We start from the raw sequence: 23196 nt of genomic DNA, 5'->3' as shown, positions 1-23196 counted from the left end.
GGGTTCCCTCCTTGTTGGTTGTTTGGTCTGAGGCAACCCAACACTGGAGCCTACGTGGTCTCTTTGGTGTGGCTAATGGCGGACTCTGGGAGGTCTCACGCCAAGGAGTACTTCCCAGAACTTCTGCTGCCAGTGTCCTTATCATCATGGTGAACCACAGCCACCCCCGCCTCTGCAGGAGATCCTCCAACACTAGCCGGTAGGTTTGATTCAGTCTCTCCTGGGGTCACTGCTCCTTCCCCTGGGTCCTGATGCACACACTACTTTGTGTGTGCCCTCCAAAATGGAGTCTCTGTTTCCCCCAGTCTTGTCGAAATCCTGCAATCAAATCCCACTAGCCTTCAAAGTCTGATTCTCTGGGAATTCCTCCTCCCATTGCCAGATTCCCAGGTTGGGAAGCCTGATGTGGGGCTTAGAACCTTCACTACAGTGGGTGGACTTCTGTGGTATAAGCATTCTCCAGTTTGTGAGTCACCCACCCTGCATTTATGGGATTTGATATTACTGTGATTGCACCCCTCCTATCGTCTCTTTGTGGCTTCTCCTTTGTCTTTGGATGTGGGGTATCTTTTTTGGTGAGTTCCAATGTCTTCCTATCGATGATTGTCCAGCAGCTAGTTGTAATTCTGGTGTTTTCTCAAGAGGGAGTGAGAGCACGTCCTTCTACTCTGCCCTCTTGGTTCAGGGCCAATAGTTTTAATTTTAAATATTGATAGTTCAACTATAATTATCTTTTATCTTTTACTTTTAATAGATAATTTTGAATACTTCAGAAGAAAAACAACTTCTTTGGAAAACTTATGAAAAATCATTTTTCCTTTTCCTTTTTTATTTTTTGGCTGTGCCACATGGCTTGTGGAATCTCAGTTCCCTGACCATGGATTGAACCTGGGCCATGGCAGTGAGAGCATGGAGTCCTAACCACTAGATCACCAGTGAACTCCCTACTTTTCCATTTTTTTGAATTTACAGAATTTGATGAAAATATGTTTGTTCTGTAAATTTTGAATATTACTTTCAAAGCTTTTAAATCCTTTAGATCATTGAGAATGAGTACAATATGCAATTGTGATAGAAACTGAAAATACAAACCTGGAGTTCAGAAGAGAGAAAGAGCTATAAAGGAAAAATAAGTAAATCTTCAAAGAAGCAGTGTGCTTAAATTTTTAAAAACTATTAAAAAGAAAAGCTGGCAGGCTTCTGTTGGGTATGACCTGCATAAAATTTGCAAACAGGACATTATAAATTCTTTTCAAGTCAGGTTTTTGAGGTATCATTTACATATAGTAGCAGTCACCCTTTCCAGGTGTTCAGTTTTATGTGTTTTGACAAAATGTATACTATTACATAATCATGACAGTAATCAGGACGTAGGGTATTTCTATCAACCCAGAAAGTTTCCCCAGTGCCCCTTTGTAGTCAATCCTCTTCCCACTCTTCTCCCAGTCCCCAGCTCCTGGCAATCTGTGATCGGATTCTTTCCCTATCATTTTGTCTTTTTCAGGATGTCATGTAAATTGAATTCATACAATATATAATCTTTTGTGTCTGGCTTCTTAACACTTAGCATAACCCCTTTGAGAGTCATTCATGTTGTTGCAAGTATCAATAGATCTCTCCCTTTTATTGCTGAATATTATTCCATTATATGTCGTCACTACACAATTTGCTTATCCATTCACCAGTTGATGGACATTTGGCTTGTTTCCAGGTTGGGGAGATTATGAATAAAGCTGCTCTAAACCTTCTTTTACAGGTTTTGTGTGGCTATGTTTTCATTTCTGTTGTGTAAATACCTAGGAGTGGATTGCAGATTTATGTAGTAAGTGTATTTTTAACTGTGTAAGAAACTGCCAAAGTGTTTTCCAAAGTAGCTGCTTCATTTTGCACATCCACCAGCAGTGTGTGAGAATTCCCTTGCTCTGCATCTTTGCTAGCACTTGGTATAGTGAAGTGTTTTTTGGGTTTGTTTCCTTCTTTCAATTTAGTCATTTTAATAGGTGAGAAATTCTCTAATTACAGATCAAAAAATTAAATTGAGCAAGAAAATTATTCTCATCAACACCACAACTTGAATAGGTTTAATCAAATCTTGCAATTTCATGCTACTGTTTAAAATGATCAGAACACGTGCGAGCCTCCATTTGTCCTCATGCCCAGGGTCCATAATGTTAGTGGTGAGGCTGTACTCAACTGTACCCCTTCCTTCTGCTCTGAAGTTGGCTGTTAGGGGATGTGTTTCTTTGGGGTCTGAGACCCTTCCTTGCATAGGACAGAGGCCACTTCATTCTGCATTGCCCTCTAGTGGAAGCTGTTCAACTTGTTCTCTGTGCATACTCTGACCTCTTCACACTCCCGGTGAAAGAAGAGTCTGCATGCCACCCTGAGATGTTGCAGCCCCTGGTCTAGAAGACAAGACCTGTGTTTAGGGAGCTCACTCTGTGGAAGACCTAGCATAGCTCCATGAGCCACCTGATGGAGTGGTGAGCGACGCTGAGAAGAGTTGTGAGCAGTGGAGCCTTGGTTCCCAAAACTGTCATTTGGAGGAGTCTTATGGGATGTCACAAATGGTAGCATGCTCTATTTAGCCCACTGTTGGTGAGACCCTGCACAGAGCTTCTAGTCAGTGATGAGATCAGCTTCAGCATCCTTAAACATTGGTTGAGCGGCACTGGAGAAGGCTAGACTATGACGGACACTGGTCCTGACCAACTCTAAAAACATTTTAGTAGATTGTAAAGAATGCCACTAGGGAAAAATGCACTTCCTGAATTTCAGATTCAGCAAAATAGGCACCGACTAGATCAAAATGCTGCCTCTTCCTGACCACAAGAATGTGTCCCCACAGGAGTGGTGGTGTTTTGTGATCTACAAGCTGCAGGCTGGGGTGTAATATGTCCTGACTTGGCATTTGAGGAACCTTCAAATAATTGAGGCCACTTATCTCTCCTCTCAGTTATGTCTTCCTTTGGGGATCATAAAAACCTTGAGAAATGTCAAGCTTCCCTTTTAGATTTTTCTTCATTGAATGCAAGACCTCAATTTCTTTTTTCTTTTTTTAAGTCCTTCTAATGAATTTGGGTTTTCATTTTAGGGCTGTCATGTTGCCAAGTCAACTTTTCCAAAATGATGACTATGTTTAAGATATTCACAGTCAACTAGGCAGTTAACTACATATTTTGTATTCTTTTCATATAACTTCATGGTTGACAGTGTAGGCTGTGAATTCAGACAACCTGGTTTCAAATCATAACTCAACCATGAAGCTATCACACTGTCTCTTAAAGTTTGAATTTAATGCCCACCTATTTCCTTATTTACTTACCTTTGAAAGTTCTTGAGTGTTTGTGTTATTATTTTCATGTACACAGTATAGAACTTTCAAAGATAAGAATATTTTTACAATTAGTCTCACAGTATTTTTTTTTCCTTTTTTTCTTTTTTTCCCCTGCATTTTATTCTTGCAATTAAATGCTGTATAACCTTGGGCAAGGAACTTTTATCCTAATTTACACTCTTCCATTCTTTTTCTTTTCTTAAAAATTTTTTTTAAATTGAGATGTAGCAAACATAAAGTGTATTCATCTTAAGTGCATAGCTTGGTGAATTGTTGTATACACCCATGTAATCATTTTAATTATTGTTGCAGTTTATTCTTGGAAAAATAAATATACATTTAAATCTCAACTTGCTGATATAATTTCAACATACAAAGCACACAAAGACAGTTTTACTCCAAATTACAACTAGAATACTTAACTATATTGAAAGTGAATATTCAGATATTAACAAAAATCCTTCTGACAAACTTTGTATGGTTACAGTGATTATATATGATGTTAGCCCACATGATCTTGAGATCAAGTATACTACAAACCTTGATCAAATATTTTCTTTTTCAAAAATAAATTTATTTATTTACTTTTTTCTTGGCTGGGTTGGCTCTTTGTTGTTGCTGTGTGCGGGCTTTATCTAGTTGCGTCGAGTCAGAGCTACTCTTGGTTGCAGTGCACGGGCTTCTCAATGCGGTAGCTTCTCTTGTTGTGGAGCACAGGCTCCAGGTGCGTGAGCTTCAGTAGTTGTGGTGCACGGGGCTTAGTTACTCCGTGGCATACGGGACCTTCCTGAACCAGGGCTCGAACCCGTGTCCCCTGCATTGGCAGGCGGATTCTTAACCACTGTGCCACCAGGGAAGTCCCTATTTCTCTTCTTATTAGTCTGTGTTACACTGCTCAAATATGTGATCTGTAGAGTCTAAAGTGCTTAAGTCTTAAGTACGATGAAGTCATTATCATATCAAATGGCCCAATAGCTCATATTACAATGAAAAAATATAAAGGATTGACTTAAGTCCACCTCTCCAGACAACCACTTAATCAATGGGACCTGGACAATGGTGAAGATCTGGATTTCACAGAATAATATCCTATGGGCTGATCTTGTCATTCCTTGGCCAACAGGGGAGACTGAGAAATAAAAATGAATTTGGAGGATAAGAATCTGCCTTGCCTTTCAACTGACTGGAAAAAAAGAAAACACAGATAAAGTTAGTTGTAGAGTAAATAGAAAGCTGTATTTCTTCCAAGGACATGCTTCAACAACAAAGTATCATAATGACTCCTTTGTTTGAGTGACTGCTGTTTTCTTATTCAATGAGAAACTTTGCTATTTGAAATGCGGTTGGTTAAGAATAAAACATTTCACTCTTGCCCAGAGGATGTAAGTGGTTTTGACACAGAGGAGTAGTTTTGGTTTCCAACCCAGGTGCAGAGCCTGAGATAAGAGGTGTCTGGACTCAGCATTTCAGATCCATCTTAACTTGGTCATTTCCAAGGAAACAGGACCCTGGGTCCACTTTGCAGTCCAGGCTTGTTGTTGACTTCTTTGAGTCTATCAAAATACTACTTCAATTAAATTTTACTTAACTCTACCCTTCTCCCAAACCCTATAATAAATCTATCTTCTCCTTTGTTCAGTGAGATATCCCACAGTTCTCTGGTGTGGTCTCCCTCTTGTCAATGGATCAATAAATCCACTTCTGTTGGCATACAGGTTTGTCCCTGGAATGCTTAAGCTGATGAGACTAGGAAAGTAGGTTTTATTATTCCTGTTTTTAAAAGATAAGGAAATTGAGTCTCAAGAAGGTTAAATAAAGTGTACCAAGGGTTATAGATAGTAAGTGGTCACAGAACTGAAACCGAGATTTGAAGTGTGATGAAGTCCAATCCATGTTGCCCCCACCTTCATCTTCCAGCTCATTGTTGCCCTACTTTTGGTTAACAACCCCACTCTATGAGAAGCCACAAAAGCCACTCATACCACTTTGCTCTTTCTTATTACAGCTAGTATCAAATTCTGACACACATCATGATTCCTCAAGGTGTGGCTTCAGTTTCATAGTGTTACTCTCTTCCAGGAACATGGGTGAACCATCCAACACTTAGTTCTGGGCTCCTTTCTTACTCAGCCACAGCGATAAGCCAATATTTCTAACAACACCCTCTGGGTTTTCACCCTTGCATGCCTGTGCTTGTGCTGTTCTCTGACTTTAGTGTTCCTTGCCCACAATTCTCTGCCTATGCAAATCTTTAAAAAATTTAAAATCATATCAAGGGTTTTGTTGCAAACAACAGAAACCATGCTAGTTTGTTTTAGCAGACGAGTAATTTATAAAGAATATCAGATGATTTCACAGAAGCTTTGGAAGGGCCAGAACACCTGACTGAAGGCCGCTCTGAAGGACTGATCCAGGGTAGACAGGACTGCTGCAGCCAGACACAGAGAACACAGTTTCCATCTCTGACACTAGGGGGTGCTAGACTTTCTCTTGCTGCTGTGTTGGAAGCTGGGTGTCTGCCACCGCCCTCATCAGGACTAGCCAGATTGGTGCCTTATTTGCATCATGAGCCTCCAAGTCAAGTCTTGCCATAGGTATATTGGACTGGCAGAGCCCAGGTCACATGGCTACTCTGCAGCTGCAAGGGAAGCTGGGAAAAAGGTTTTGGCTTCTACCTTAAGGAGGCATAGACTTAAGTGGGGAAAGTCCCTCCACACAGAAAGAGTATTCAAATATATAGAAGAGATCCAAAGAAGAATGATAAACTTTCATTACACTGGGGTCCAGCTCAAAAGTCTCCTCACCTGGGAAACCGTCTCTAAAACTACAGCAAGAATTAAGGTCTCTTTGTTTTGTCTCTCAGTTATATGTTATTTGCATATTTACTGAGTTATCATTACAACAGATGTAGTTCATATCCCTCCCAAATCTCCTCAGTTTTACTTCTGGTTCTGACTTCCAACTGCCATAATAGCATATTTTTTTCCCCTGAGGGCTTTTTCTGGCCACTTAGCTTGATTTTGTTTGCCTGTGCTGTGGGCTGAAAAGATGGAGGAATTCACACAGATCAGGAGCAGCCCTCAACCAATGACTAAGAGAAGGTGTATAAATATCCCAGTTCCCTTGCCCTGTGGGTGGAACAACCCTGAGACATGTGTTTCATAGGAGCCCCCAGCATTTCCCCAGTTGGAATAAGCTGGGTTCCCCACAGTGGTTGCTGGCTTGATAACCCCTTTATTGGCTGCCTTCCCTTCCTTGTCTCACTTTCCCATTCCTCTGTCAACGTTTCCTTCACCTCCAAACTACTTGCGCTTGAAACTTTGTATTGGGATCTACTTCTGGTAGAACCCCAAGATGGACAACACTCTTCCCTATGTTATAGATACCTATTTACTTATCTATCTCTCTTGTAAGATTCCTGAAGACAGGGAAAGCATGACCTTTTTGTTTTTTCTATCTCTTTTCTAGACACATTTTCTTGTATATAGAAGAAACTAAAGAGATATTTCTTGCATTGAGTTAAAATAGGGATAATGGTCAAATTTTAAGTTTATACCAGTGTACAGCCACACAATTTTACTCTTTCTGGAAGGAGTCATGACATATGATTAATAATGGCTATTTTCAATGGTAAGGACTGGAATTATGTGGTTGTTTTCTAACTTTTGCCCACATATTATTATTACTTTTTAAAACATCAACCATCCAGGAGGTTGTGGTCCATTATGGGCACACATTACTGAATGGTGCAGTTATTCTGGGCCATTCAGGGTTGAATGACCTACCAAGGACAAAGCTCTTCTATGAAACACCTAATGAGGAGTGCTAAGGACAGCCAAAGGGAACTGATTGACCTTTTCAGGTCTCCTTCACCCTGGACCCCCAGCCTGAATCCATGCCTGAGTGGAGTAATTCACTTCCTGGCCCCTTTCCTTGTCCCCCAGGATGGGCTCCTTACCCTTAGGAACAGTTCCCATATGAGTGGTTTTTTGCTTGTTTTATTCTTGAGTTTTTTGGTTTTGAATATAGGCCCAAGGTCTCTGGCCAGTGGGTATGATTTCAATGGGTTTGATGGATAATGACAAATAAAAAGAATGGTGAGTGTTATGTAACAGCTGGCAGGCTCTGAATGCTTTTGGCTGTGATTCTGGAAAAGCATGAGAGAGGGATGTGGTTGACAAACAGAAACAGAGTCTGAGTGGAACCCTCCTAACTTTTTTGGATCAATATTGTAGCAGGAGATTGAAGTAAGAGGCACCCCAGCCCCAGGTTCCCTGCCTCTATCACAGGTCCTAAAGAAATTCCCAGACTTTAGACATTCTTGCATGTTTCTGGCAAGACACCCACTCTTCCCTATCCATTAACATTGTCTCAGTGGCCATATCTTCCTTGAGATCCTCTGGACTAACCTCATTCTGCATAACTCGGTTACCACTAGATACCCAAGGTTCCCTGGTCATTCCTTATCCTCCAGATTCTCATTTCTGAAAGATCTATATATCTCCTTCATTGACCCCATCTCTCATCCTTCCCCAACTCTCAAAACTCTTCCTTGGTGCCTCTGGAACCCAATGAATAGTCAGGAAATCTCCTTCTTCCCAATGTGTCTTTCACCTTCTTGTTCTAACTGGCTCTCCCCTAAGGACACTGTTCCCTCTGCAGTCTTCAATAAGGTTGCTTTCTCTTCTCTCATCTCTGGAACCACAGGACCTGGAACAAGATAGATGTTCTCTTTGTTTCTTTATTGCTGGTCTCAAACCATTGTCCCACCTTCCTCCATCAAAATGACCATCTTTGAAACTCATAACATCAGAATGTGTCATCTGCCACTTTCATGTTGGCAAATATCCACTGACTCCAGCATCACTTCCTCTCTTCCTGGCTCACTGTCACTTTCTCCATCACTATGCCCATCGTATTCTTGGTGCTTTCAATATCCATATAGATGAATCTTCCAGTACATTGTCTGTTCATCTTCTTGACCTCTGCTCCTCCAAACATCTCATACTCCATCCTAGCTCAACCATTCACTCACATAGTCATACCAGGTGACCCTGTCCTCACCAAGAGTCGTATCCCCTCCAGAATCTTAATTCCAAGCCTCCTAATATCTGACCACTACTTTTTATCTTGTTTATTTTATTTGTATGTACCTATGTCTTCTTTCTTCACCCCATTTCCTTGCCTCCTCTCCAGAAGTAACCACTATCCCTAATTTTGTGCTTTTAATTCCTGATTTTTAAAATGACTCCATTATATATGTATGTATTCTTAAACAGTGTGTTGTTTAGTCATTTTTTTGAACTTTATGAAAATGATAGACTGAAGGTAGTCTATTGGAACTTGCTGTCTTCCACAGTATTCTATAAATAAGATGTCTCCATGTTGTTGGGCCTTGCTATAGTTTGGTATAACTGCTGTATAATATTGCATGGTGTGAATTTACAAAATTTATTCATTAATTTCTTCCATGGCTGTTTCCAGCTTTTTTATGTCATGAATTCTGCTGCTATAAATAACTTGTACATGTTTTCTGGTGCATATTTGCAAGAATTTTTTCTAGGAGCAGAATTGTTGGGTCAAAGAGCATAAGAATGTTCAACTTTACCAGATGATGTTTTGTTTCCTAAAGAAATTGTGCATCACTTCCTATTATTCCAGGTCACTTCCACTAAGTTCTGATGTTAAAAACTCTCTGCCATCCCTAGGACCTATAACCATTGAACACATCTTTTTACTTTCCTCAGGTTCCTACTTACCCAGCCTATAGTCCGCGATCTGTCATAATATTCATTCCTTTGCCTCGGATCCCTTGCCTCTTTCTTTATCATGCTCATCTGGCAAAACCCTAGTGCTGCCTACAGCCAAACCTCTGCTGGCTGCACCCACTCAAGAGACCATGGCTGCAGAGGGTGACACGGCCAGGCTGACTGTTCTCACTTTACATTCATGACTGCTTATTGCAGCTTGTAAGATACCTGTCAAACATATTATGCTTCCCTGGTCTATTAACTCTCCCATGCTTCTATTTTATACCTTCTTATCTCTCCTCAAACCTCTGTTACCTCTTGCTGCACCCTCACTCCCAGCTGATGACCTTGCTCCCTTCCTCACTGAGAAGATAGAAGCAAGCAGAAAAAAACTGCCATTGGCTTCCACTTCTGCATTGACCTCCCCACTTTGATATATGTTGGCTGTATTATCTATTGCTATGTAACAAATTACCCCAAATCTTAGTGGCTTGAACAATGTCATTTATTATCTCATAGTTTCTGTGCATCAGGAATCCTGGCACAGCTTAGCTGGGTCCTCTGGCTTTGGGGCTCTTAGCATCTTCCTTTTGTAGCTGAGTGCCTTGATTGGTAATTGTGCCCTGGCCCTCGAGGGAGAGTACTTACTATACTTATTATTAATAATGAGCTGGATGAGATAGGCCACACTTGTTCTCATCCTCCTATAGAACACACACTGGGTAAAATAAAATTTGTGCTATTAGTAAATTATAAAGCTTTCTAAAATTAAACTACTTTTTTCTTAAACATCTTTATGGCATTGGAATAGCGTTATAACATATATCTGGAAAAAAAGAAAGTGTCTCACCTAAGGCCAAAATAATTTGCAGATGGATCAATGATTTAACTGTAAAGAAAAGAAAGTATAAAGTACCAGAAAAAATAGAAAATAAATTTTCTTATCATCTGACAATAGGAAAGACTTTTCCAAGTAAGGTACAAACCTCAGAACTCATATAAAAAAGGTGGATAAATTTGATTCTGTAATAATAAAAAATATCTACATGGTGGGAAAAATATGAAATGACAAATTACAAACTAGGAAAATATCTTCAGTTCATACATAGGCAAAGGATATGTATATATAATTGAAAAAGATATATGTATTTATATATAAATGTGTTTATATATGTGTATATGTATATAAATGTATTTATATATTAAAAGGGTATATGTGTATTGCATTCTCCATTGCTATATAACAAATTACCCCAAAACAGAGTTGCTTAAACAATATTATTTATTATCTCATGGTTTCTGTGGGTCAGGAATCTGGGCTCAGTTTAGGGAACACAATATTTACTGTATATATGTGTGTGTGTGTGCGTGTGTGTGTGTGTGTATAAAACATTTTTAAAAGCCTAACAAATCAATATCTAGAAGGTCAATACCTTAATGAAACAGGCAAAGGATATAAACAGACAATTCAGGAGATGCTCAAATTAATTCAATTAGAGAAATGTAAATTACATCTATAATGAATATACTTATTTTGTATTAGACACCATGCTTTGAATATATTATATATAAACATTTATATTATATATAATATCGTTAACTCATTTAATCCTCTCAATGAGCCTATGAGGTAGGTAATATTATTATCCTCATACTGTAAATGAAGAAACTGAGACTCAGAATGGTTAACCAGTTTGCCTAGGACAGCTGAAAAGTAGCAGAACCACTGTGTCTCTTACCTATTTGCATATGCTGGGAATAACATAAGTATAAGGATATTTACTGCAGAGCCTGGAGCAAAGCAAGCACTGGGTAAGTGTTAGCTAAATAAGTAAATAAGTGCTGCTTATAACAGCAAAGATTGGAAACAATCTACATGCCCCTAATAGGAAACTGACTAAATATAATATGGTCCAGTTAAAAGAATGAGGCAGTGAGGATACTGTTATGAAACGATCGCCAAGATTAAAGCTAAGTGAGAAAAGCAAGGTGCAGAAAGGTGTGTATAGCATGCATATCTACTGCATAATATAAGGGACATGTTTGTAAATGCATGGTCTATCTCTGGAGTCATTCACAAGGAGGGTTGCCTCCAGAGAGAACTAGAAGTGGGGTGACAGAGGAGGAATGCAGAATACTTCTCAATGCATCCCCACTCCCTCTTTTTTTGCTTTCTTGTGTGCATCTGTTACCTATTCAAATGAATGAAAAATTAAAAGTGAAATAGCGATAATTTAAGAACTAAAATAAAATAGTCTTAAACAACAGAATAAAAACATATAGTATTACACAGTGAGCTGGAACTTACTGTCTGTATTTAAAAGAGTAGGGAGGATTGGTTTTATCTGCAAAACTAGACATAGTCCAAGGATGTTAATACAGCAGGGAAGCCTGATATTCTAGACCCACCTCTTGCTTTTGACTTTGACTTCTGAGGCCTGAGGCAAGTGAATTAAGCCAGTCAAATCTGGAAAACAGTACTTAACAATCAAGTTCACTTCTGCATTGTGAAAACCAATGACTTGATACTGGTGAGATGCTTTGAAGGTGCAACATTCCAGGGTGCAAGGCAGAGCCTGTTGGGACCTGTGTGCTGCCATGGGAATTGAGATTCCAGAGTCTAGGCTTTGAGGAGACTTTCAATCCCTATTTAGTTAAACAAATGTTTTTTTAAAGTGCCAGTGCTTCCAAGTGTTTCTTAAATGTGTGTGCCCAGAAAATTGGCCTATTTTAGTTGAGTTTTCTGATTCCTGTATTTCTTTTCTACAATACTGCCAATGTAAGTAAATTTTGAATGTCATGATTTCAGGAAAATGGGTTCTTTTCAGGGAAGGGAAGTGTAGCTTAAGATCTATCATAGTGTACAGTTCAGTAAGGAAATGATAAACCCTTTGGAAAACTACAGTGAGTTAGAGACTAATGTTGGTTTTCAAACAATATGTATTAAATTAGTCTGTAGAAATATAACACGCCCAAGAGAAATATATAGTATAAGAAAAGAAGACGAAGGAAATGAGGATGTTGGTAGATCATTCTCCATGGGTGTCTCGCATTTCTGCATATTTTGCAAGCAGTGCACTAACTGTCCTTTATTCTGGAGTATCTTTTTAAAGTATGTTTATATCATTAACAGCCTGGAAGATACAGTTGTCCTCCAGAGCACATGGCAGGTTTGCTTGCTGCACTTTGTCTCAAAGAACCGAGCTCTCTATGTGCCAAATTCCTCTCCTGTAATGCAACACATTGCACTTTCCATATCACCCTGTGTAACTGGGGCTTGATGAACTGATGCAAGTATGTTGATACTCTGGCTACCGTTATTGCTGTGAGAAATAAACTATCCTTTGTCTCTGACCCACGAGTCTCATATCTTCTACCGACATCCGTTAAACTCTGGCTGGATGACTTCTTAACTTGCAAGTGGAGTAAAACCATAAACCCTTCATACTCTTGAGAGAGAAGTGTTCTCCAGATCACTGCTGTACAATAGAAATGTAATGTAAGCCACTCAGGTGAGCCAGAAACATAGTTTAAAATTTTATAGACACCACATTCAAAAGCTAAAAGAGCCAGGTGAAATTAACTTGAATAATATATTTTATGTAACCCAATATAGCCCAAATATTAGCATCTCAATATGTAATTGATATAAAAATTATTAATGAGTTGTTTTACATTCTTTCTTTGTATGAAGTCTTCAAGATCTGGGGTGTGTTTTACACGTATAGCATCTCAATTCTGACTATCCACACTTCAAGTGTTCAATAGCCATTGAGTGGCTTCCATTTTGGACAGTGCAATTCTGGACTATAAAATACAGTAAAATGAAAATAAAAGGCTTCAAGGCTGAAATAGCTTTTCCCTTAAAAAAATTAAGTTCTGAATATCAGTGATATCGCTCATTGGGCTTGTCACTCCAGAGACTCTGAGCCATGTCCGGCAAGTTCCAAAATTTGTCTGACCAGGGAATCCTTCATGCGTTATTTATTCCTCCTGTGCCCTTTAAGGTACATTTGGGATTGCTGGTTCTTCTGCAGCTGCCTGTAATCAGATAGGAATGTATGATAAGAGTCACTAAAGACAAATTTGATACCAATCCATGAAGCCATGCCCTGTCCTCATGTTTCCAGAAACTGAAATGTAGATGTGCCTTAACTTTCCCTTCTGGTTTTCTCCTTTGAGAAGTTTATTTACCCAGCTGGGGGAGGGGAGGGGGAGAAAACCCTAACCTTAGCTTGTATTATATTAATATTTAAATAGGCGATTGAGTACTCAGCCAATTTTGAGGAGGGAAAAATGAGTGATTTCAGCCAGGCACTTGTTGCCTACCTTTCCTATCTGCCCTGCCTGGTGCAAGGGCTGCCACGTGATCACATGGGCAACAGTGGGGTGTTGACAAGGGAAGAGAACCCTGAACATCAGATGCAACATGATGAATGTAATGATCTGTCCTTACTAGGTATTTTTTTCTAAACAGTGTTCTTCATGCTTCAGAATCCTGCACGGGTTTGATTATGGTAAAATAAAGTAAATAATTGTCAAACCTTCTGGACTTATCACCCATCATTTGGGGCTGAGGAGATATATCCCAAATAACATCCAGGTTTAAAAACAAGACATGGGAGTTTACAGGAATCATGCACACTGTTCCTCATATATCCTCAGATCTTCCATATATGGCAAAATAGTAGAATGTTGAAAGAATTTCTTTGAATCCTCTAACCTCACAAAATCCAAGCACTCTTGGATAAAAATATTACAAGATTTCATCTAAAATATCTACAGCCGAATCCTTTTTGAGACAAGTTCTGCACAGAGAAAAGTCACTTCAGTTTACTAAATAAATCTCTTTGTAAAGGTCCCATAACATTGAGAGTGGATGAGTTAAATAATGATATGATATGGCTAAGTGTGGTCAGGCACCCTGGATAGTAAATATCCCAGACCTTAGACACCTCAGGGCCTCGGCATGGGTCTGTGGAAGACAATCCTGCCTCTCAGTCTGAACATGGGGGAGGATTCCCCTCCACAGAGGTCTTCAGCCAACCCATGACCTGGTGTTGCCCGTATCATTCTGTTCCATTGCACGAAGCTGGCATTTGGTTTAAAACCTTCACGGAGGTTCTGCTCCTCCCCCATATGTCTACTCAGGAATTGCTATCGAGTCCCCTCAGTGACATTCTGTGCCCTTCTCTTTTATCAAGCACCCTGACTTCCCAACCCTCTCCCCAAGATTCTCCCTATTTCTTCTGCTGTTGTATGTCCCAATAGCCCCAGTTTGGGTTTCATACCTAGGCTTTGGGCAAATCCTTCCCTGCTTTTGGACCTATCACCTATCTTGGAATCTGGCCCCTTCCAGACTCAGCTTGCTGTACTTATTGCTGTGTTTGGCTTTGGTTTCTGCATCTTTGGGTAAGAGGCACCTCACCCTGTACCCAGTTGGGTGCTCTTTTTGGCAGCCGTTAACTTTGCTGGCTGTCATTTGTTCCTTGTGTTAGACCATCTTTCTCTCTCTTTCCTTCCCTCTCTTCTCTTCTCTGCCTCTTTTTTTCCCTCTCCTCTCCCTTCATTCAAAAGACAGTGTAATCAGGGAGATCAGCTCGGTGCTTTGTGGCCACCTAGAGGGGTGGGATAGGGAGGGTGGGAGGGAGACGCAAGAGGGAGGGGATATGGGGATATATGTATACATATAGCTGATTCACTTTGTTATAAAGCAGAAACTAACACACCATTGTAAAGCAATTATACTCCAATAAAGATGCTAAAAAAAAAAAGACAGTGTAATATAGTCAAAAGCCTATGGAATTTGGAGTTATCAAAAACAGTGTTGGGTTCCAAGATGCCACCTTGCTGTGTAACCTTGGCAGTTAATCATATCTGAGCTTGGTTCTTCATCTCTAAATTGGGAATGATAACAATTAGTGCTTAGCTATAAGTTTCTTACAAGGGTAAGAAGATGTGTGAGGGCCAGTGTGCAAGAGCCAGGCATAAACTGACACATGAGCAAGGGCAAGGCATGTTTGAAGGACAATGAGCTGAGTGTTCTAAACTCAATTAACTTTTTGTTTGCCTGACTCTTTTTGCTTGAATTGTATTTTTTTTTAAACACAGATCTTATAACTCCTGCTATATTACATTACAAAATCTTTGACATGATATGCTTTATCTTTTGTATTCGTTTCAGTAGTGTTTTGACCATTACAGTCAAGTATTTCTTGGCTTGGGTGGAACAGAGATTTCCCAAAGGAGGGCCTCAAATATTGGGAACACTTTTAGGCTTTAGAACAGGAAATGCACATAGGAAAGTGAGTTGTAGGGAAGCCTGATACCCAGTGTAACAGAACTGCCTGGAAGCAGGGAGGCTAGGAGTTGGAACATTTGACAGTTGTGAGGCCCTACCTCCTGTTGGCTGTGAGGTTTTTGACAAACTGTTTAGCTTTTCAGCTTCAGTTTCCTTCTCAGTATATTAGGGATAAAATAGTATCTACCCCATAGCATTGATAGGAGGATGCACTAGGAAATCTATGATACTCGATTATCAAGGTATCTGGCATGTAGAATTTGCTCAACACACATTAACTATGATGGTTTTAGTGTTTGCTTCAAACACCTTCTGAAGCTGCTCTCAACCCAGAGCGACCCTATTAAAATGTCAATCAGATCATGTCACTCTGCTGCTCAGAAACACTTCCATTCAGTGTGAAAGTCAAGATCCTTGCAGAAGCCTACCCAGATGCACTAATGCCTTCTCCTGCTCTAGTTCCTTTTTCTCTTGGCATGTAAGACCTCTTTAAAAAACAGGTAATTTTCTTATTCGGTGTGCATACTGATTATTATCTATGTCTCTCTACTAGACTGTAAACCCCATGAGGGAGGTCTACTCTGTGCACTGTTAGCTCGATGTCCTAGAATGGTGCCTGGCCATAGTAGGTGCCATTTGTTGAACAAACGAATGAATGAACGAGTGAATGCATTTCCCACACCAAGATGGCCCCTACCTCTTCAACGTTCCTGTATCACTTTGATGGCTATTTTCTTATGCTACTTATTATAGTCTAAATTATAGTCTACTATTTTGGGGTTTGCCTTAGTCCCTTAACCAAAGTGTCAGCTCCCTGAGTGGGAGCGGTGTCCTACTGCCTTCTTGTCTTCCCCCGCAAGCCTAGTGCACAGTCACAAATAGTGCTTCTATTGGGAGAAACAAAACTCCGGAACCTAGACCACGTTCTCTGACTTTACCCATTCCTCTCACGCCATTTCTTTACCCATATTAAACTTTAGTACCAAAATTAATTTGTTAAAGATTTGACCTTTAATTTTAAAAGTCGAATGAATTTAATAAATGCCACTTACTAAAATCCATTAATAAGTGGTCCTATTTAATTTCTGAGCACAATACTTGATATTTTCTCATTAGGAGAAACAAACTCACGCCGTGACCTCTTTAATGTGGTGGCCAGCAGCAGCAGAGCAACAACTTCCCAGGCCCATGGCTCAGTGGATTTGGTGGCAGAAGCGGCTTGGCGGTAGCCTCCCTCTGGGCCTGTCCATCTTGCCTCCACGTGGCTGCATCGAACAGCAAAGGGAATCTGCTGCTTCCCATGTTCATATTCCCTGGACCTCCCCAGTGCCGCCCAGTGTAAAACAGTCTGGCCTTAGGGCAGAAGCCAAAGCAAAGGAAAAGAGCCACTTAGGAAAAGAAGCAGAAAAATACAATTCTCTCTCTTTCTTTTTTTTTTTTTTTTTTTTTTTTTACTGTAGGGAATCACGAAAATGTGCTTAAATTGGCGTTTGTATTGTTTGATTTCAGTACTAAACTTCCTTAGCTTTTAGCCCAACTCGCGTTCCTGGTAACAGATGGTTATTAAAATTGAGGTCTGGGAATGTCATTTTGGCTTAGGTAAATCCAAGGAAGAAATTCCTGAACTGGGTTGGGGCGAGCTCGCCGCACTGAGCGCACACAGAGGCCCTCCGTCCGCCTCTGCGGCATGGAAGGAAGGAAACCCCTCTCGCATCTGGGACTCAGGCACCGTGCGCATCCCCGGGTCCTCCCGGAAGGCGAGTGTGCGAGCGGCGTTCATTCAGTTGCTGCCTCATCACTCTCTCAGCAATGAAGCCCTGTCACTCTTATTTGATGATTCTTTTAACAAAGCTTGGGTTCTCCTCAGGACCCTGGATGACACAAGGAGGTCTGCATGCTTCCTTTTGCCCGTCGGGGGTAACTGCCCTCTGTGACATGCTCAGGTTCACTCTTGGAGCAATATCCGTTTCCCAGGCTGCGGGGCATGACTACTGGCCAGAGGGCTGCAGGCTTCAAAAGCCCGGATGAGCCCCTGTGGCAGGTCAGTCCCCGGAAGTGCCTCTGATGTGAACAGACACCTGGACAAACACAAAGGATGCAGCGTAATTCTTTATTCCTGCTACACATTCCCCTGAGCGAAATTTGCCTGAACTACCTTCTCAGGCCTCCCAGCATAAAGAGGCTTTTGTGTGGTTGGGGGCTGGGGAAGAGAGTGCGTGTTGGATTAGAAACTTCTCCCAGCTAGCTCTTTCGTCTTCAGATACTCAGCCTGCCAGTGCATCTGGACTTTGCCGTGTCCAGCAAGGGTGGGCACCTCCGTGGTCCCTTAATCCCTTGCCCAGTCACAGATAACCGTACTTGTCATGGAAGATTTTCAGCCAAGCACCCATCTACTCATCTTTCACAGAATGTGTACGGATAGTTTTTTGGCACTGGGCTCAGGACCTGATCCCACAGGAAGACAACAAACACTTGTCAAATGAATAAATGAGATACTAAATGAAACCCTAGATCAAAGCTATAGCTTTAGGAGTGGAACCATTCGTCTTAGTTTGGATACCCCACAAAGCAGGCTGAGACACAGAGTTGAGTAAAAATAGTTCCTTTGGGAGGTGATCCCAGGAAACACCAATGAGAGAAAGACTGTATGATATCACTTATATCTGGCATCTAAAAAATGCAACTCTCTAGTGAATATAGCAAAAAAGAAACAGACTCACAGATTTGGAGAACAAACTAGTGGTTACCAGTGGGGAGAGGGAAGAGGGGAAAGGCAATAAAGGGGTCGGGGATTAGTAAGTATAAACTATTAGGTATAAAATAAGCTACAGGGATATATTGTACAACATGGGGAATATGGCCAATATTTTATAATAACTTTAAATGAAGTATAACCTTTAAAAATTGGGACTCGCTATATTGTACACCTGCAACATATAATACTGTACATCAACTATACTTCAATTAAAAAAAAAACAAAACAAGAGGATAAGGCAGTGGGGCAGGCAGGGGAAAGCAGCCAGTAGAGGACACCTCATTTAGCAAATTTCCACTGTGGGCAGTGGCCGCGTAACCCTGCTGGGAAGCTGGAGGAGCCGTGTATGGACACCCCCAAGAGTAACCCCACCTGAAGGGTGAAGGACAGGGAACATGCAGGTATTATCCACCTGCTCCCATCAGGCATTGTCAAAGGACAGCTCCCAGGGTGTCATCAGTTGCAGCTGCTGAGAATTGATGGGCCGAAGAAAAGCTTGAGCCAAAGGTGTGCACTGGCTGTGGAGAGTCAGACTGGTGGGCGCACAAATGGTAGAGGGCATCTGCAACACCATTACAGCCTCTGGTTTCCATTCCCTCCAATTCCTCTCTACAATTAGCCGTCAGGAGGACACTGAGGGTCACTGGCTCCTTCAGCCCTAGGAATCGAGGAAGTTCCAGAGACTGCAGCCTCGCAGAGCAAGTAGTCTCCACTGTCTTGTTACTGTGACATTAGCTGTGTGGCTAGCCAGGGTATGCATTTCAGCAAACCACACACTTACCCTGCAGGGCATTACATTGCCTGTGATGCTCTTGGCTTTCATTTCCAAATCTCAGTATCAGTCTTAGGACTCACAGGATTGAGGAAACAATGCTTGCATTTAAAACAGAAGGGGGTGGGGAGTTCAAAAGCCACTAGTCATGATCCAGAGGGGTTGAACATATTTAATGGTATCATCACGTGATTTCTCCCCAAACTTGGCATATTAGATCCATGACGGACCTTAGGTATTAATTTTTTTTTTTTTTTTTTTTTTTTTTTTTGCGGTACGCGGGCCTCTAACTGCTGTGGCCTCTCCCGTTGCGGAGCACAGGCTCCGGACGCGCAGGCTCCGCGGCCATGGCTCACGGGCCCAGCCGCTCCGTGGCATGTGGGATCTTCCCGGACCGGGGCACGAACCCGTGTCCCCTGCATCGGCAGGCGGACTCTCAACAACTGCGCCACCAGGGAAGCCCGGACCTTAGGTATTATCGTTTCATTCAATGAGCTCATTTTACAGATGTTGAGACCGGGGACCAGAGGAGTGAAATGATGTATCCAACGTCACAGAGCTGGTTCCAGTCAGGACAGCAGGCCTCCTAGTTCTCGTGCCTGCGCCCCTGGCCACGCTGCTGCCCACACTACCCGTCCCCAGGGGCTCAGGAAAGTGACCCGCAGGAGCTATTGGCACAACTGGTTAAAGAGCACTGGACCAGCACAGGCTGGGAGTACAGGGTAAACAGGGTGGAGAGGGGAGGGGCGGGGCCGGAAAGGAGCGTAAAGGGAGTCAGCAATTACTGAATACCTGCTATGTGCCAAACGCCACGCTCTGGGGCTTAGAGGTATCTCGTTACTCTTCACAAAATCTCTGGAAGGTGGATGTCATAGAGCAGTTAGAATATATACAACTCAAACTTTATCCTTCCAAAGTCCTTTCTTGATTTTGTTTTAAATCACCAATCTCATCTTGTTCTGGAATTTCGTTCCCACTCAGCAGGAAAAAAAAAAAAAAGCAAACGAACTCATAACCTCGAGTTTTCAATTTACAGTAGCTGGGTTGCCTAGGGACTGACTTAGGAGGCCAGTGGTTTTACTCTGTCAACAGCCCAAGACGAATCACTTATATTTCCCATGTACACGAAGAAACTCCTTTGCTGCCTCCAGTGCACTAAGGCCACCCTGGGCATCTCTAGTCGGCAACATCCACTTCCATGGAAATTCCAGGTCTCTTCTCTGGTTACAACATTGGAGATCTCTTTAAGACATAAATATAGTTTTCAAGGTAAGTATCATATTAAGGGATTATCATTTTATACACTCCTAAAAGAATGAATGGATCAGATCGTGGCAAGCAGAGAGATGGCTGTGCAAGAACCAGGACCCAGAGGAAGAGCCGGGGGTAGTGGATGGGGGGATAGGCTGAGAGAGAGCAAGAGGAGGTGTGTGAAGGCTGCTCAAGGCATGAGGGGCTTCCAAGGAGGGCAGGCGTGGCCAGGGCTGTATAGCCACCCAGCTCGAGGGCCCTGGGAGCTTGGGAAGGGAAGCTATGATTAGGATGGAGTCCAAAGACCCATAGCAGAACCACTTCCTGTGCAGTGGCTACTGGGGAGGGTGATGCTTGGATGAGTAACAGAAATATTGAGGCTGGCGCTGACCATCTTCAGGGCCAAGAGGTGGCCTTCTTGTCCTGCCTGCACTTACATGGGAGTCGTACCCCGTCTTTTGACCCCTGTCCAAAGCTCACTGTGCCAGGGGCAGACAGCACTGCCCGTCAGTGCCCAGGGGCTGAGGGGTACATTTCAGGCCCTGTGCAGCCCTCTCTGAGCTGTGATTTTCTTTGATTCTGTTGTTCTTGTTCCATCCGAGTGGGACTTCTGTTTCCATTCTGAAGGCCACTGTTAAGGCCTATTCACTCTCAATGGCTCATTTAGTTCAGAGGGGGTTTGGGTTTTTAGAAGGTTTTCTCTTTTAAATTCTCTTTATTTTCTTTCCCCTTTTTAAAAAAAGGGTCATAAAGAGCTTTAAGATGCCACGCATGAAAAGCCCTGGATAAATGAAGCTTGTACTGGATTGTAAAATACTGTATTGTCCCAAGCTTAATTCCTCGTGCGAGACTGGAATTGGTAATTTTCTCATCTCAAGGCAGAGGCTGGATCAACAGGCTGCAGGCTGGATGCAGGGCTGGGAGCCCCCGGGAGCCTCAAGGGGAAACCAGAGATCTCTGTGAGCAATTCTCCTTTTGGTCCAGATTTAATCTTTCTGACTTTTGCATTAAGGTAAAATCACATTTTTATGAAGAAACATATCTCTGTTCTCTGAAGTGGCACTTTGGGGTCTGGAGCAGCCATTGTCTAGGGTCACACAGAGTTATGAATCACAGAAAGGACCTCCTCTCAACCCCCCTGCTCTGAAAACTCACCCTGTCTAGTATGTGACCTTGCTGGCTTATATGGGATGTCCTCCCTCTCTGAGTTATGGAGACTGTGTTGGCCCTGAAGGTCCCTCTCTCTTCCTTTGACATCAGGTTAAGAGGCTGCCCAGTTTCATAGCAGCAGGACCAAGTGCCCCTCAAGTCTGCCAGTCTCATCCCTGCTTCCTTATCATTGCCTCGGTTGGTCTTTTGCCTGGAGTGATGTCCTTCTCATCTTCCTCTCTGGCTAGATCGTACCTCTCTGCATTCAAGCCACCCTCCTTCATAAAACTCTCCCTACTTCTGACTCTATTACCCCCTGCTCCTCTGATCTCTATTGTAATCATGGTCATGAGTGCACATTTTCACCCCTTTTAGGCTCAGGTTTGGTGTGGATGTTAGATTATAAATTCCTTGAAGGCCATGTCTTTCCCATATTTTGTATCTGTCATATCTGCTATCATACCTGTCCAGCATGAAGCAAAAGCTTCGTAAATTCCCATTGTTTGGTTTATTGATTGGTTGACTGATTGATTGTTAGCTGCCCAGACCCCACCTGTTTCAGACACTGAGACAGTGTTTTGCCCAAGTGACTCCAGACATCAGTAGAGGTGTCCCTCTGACTCTCATATGCTCACATCCTGACTGTTTCACCCCTACTTCTCAGGAGCAAGATTCAGCTTCTGCTCCAGTTTCCAGAAAAATATCCTCTCATGCCTAATGCTTTGAGAGTCTTAGCAGACTTTTACTAAACATTTGGGGATGGTAGGAGGGCTACGTCAGCTGAGTGCAGTATCTCACCATCTCCTTCTACCCATTATACAGATTGAACATAGAGTCCTTATGCATGAGTCTGTGTGCTAGTCACAGCTGGAGACCAAAAACATGTCCTGGGGGCTCCACTATGGAAGATGTCTAGAAGGACAAGAGAAAACTAAAATTTATTGAGAAAATGAAAAGAAACATACAGATAACTTCTAATTGGCACATGGAATTCCAACTACTCTACCTCCCATTAGAAGCAGCAAAAATTGCTCCCCTATCCCTTGCATAGCAGCTTTTAGAGCATTGTCTGTGACTTAAGGATGGCTTTAGGGTCATACCTTCAACCTTAACTGACTTATTAAAGTGTTCTTGTAAACAAATACCATGTTTTCTCCAAGAATAATTCCAGTGAATTCTCTTTATTCTCCTTATTCTCGCAGCATCAGTCCCCAGAAGGGTTGAGTTTGCCATCTCTGGGCTTGATGATTAAAAGTATTCATCAGAGAATGCAGCCACTAACTTGGAGTCAAAGAGATTCCAGATATTTCAAAACCTCCTGCCCTTAGCCTTAGCGCTGTGGGATACCAAGAATGAGATCTGGGCTCCAAAAACACTGCCCTAAGGGCCCCCTGAAGGTCTGGGCATGAAAAAATAAACAGAGCTCCCACCCTCCTCCCCATCAGGAGCTGTTCATGTGGGTGTCCGTGCATGTCTCTGGCCAGGGGCTGCCACGCCGTCCCAGCTCCCAGCATCTGCTTGATTGGATTCCTTTTCACACTTTCCTCCTGCCTCATAGAAATAGTAGCTTACAGTCATATAATTTCAGAACAGCAGAGATTTCATGCTAAGAAAAAATAGAATTGGTGCTGGGTCATTGCTGTTGAAACGATAACATCATTTTGCACTTGCTCTGAAAGAGCCCTCCTCTTAACTCTCGCTCCCAGGCTCCCCTCTCTTGTTCAGCCTTTTGTGTGGCTCCTTTGGTTTTTCTGCTCCTCAGATGTGCACACAGTTTAAATAACATTCCTTCCTGAATTTGTCCCTTCATTTCCCCAGCTTCTGTGCTTGGGGGCTCTCCAGCTCCCATCCTTGTTCTTTCTTGCTAATGTTCTCTCCTCT

Source organism: Mesoplodon densirostris, chromosome 3 (genome assembly GCF_025265405.1).
Source record: "Mesoplodon densirostris isolate mMesDen1 chromosome 3, mMesDen1 primary haplotype, whole genome shotgun sequence".
Taxonomy (NCBI): domain Eukaryota; kingdom Metazoa; phylum Chordata; class Mammalia; order Artiodactyla; family Ziphiidae; genus Mesoplodon; species Mesoplodon densirostris.
The sequence above is the reverse complement of the archived record's forward strand: the minus strand, read 5'-3'. Positions refer to the sequence as shown.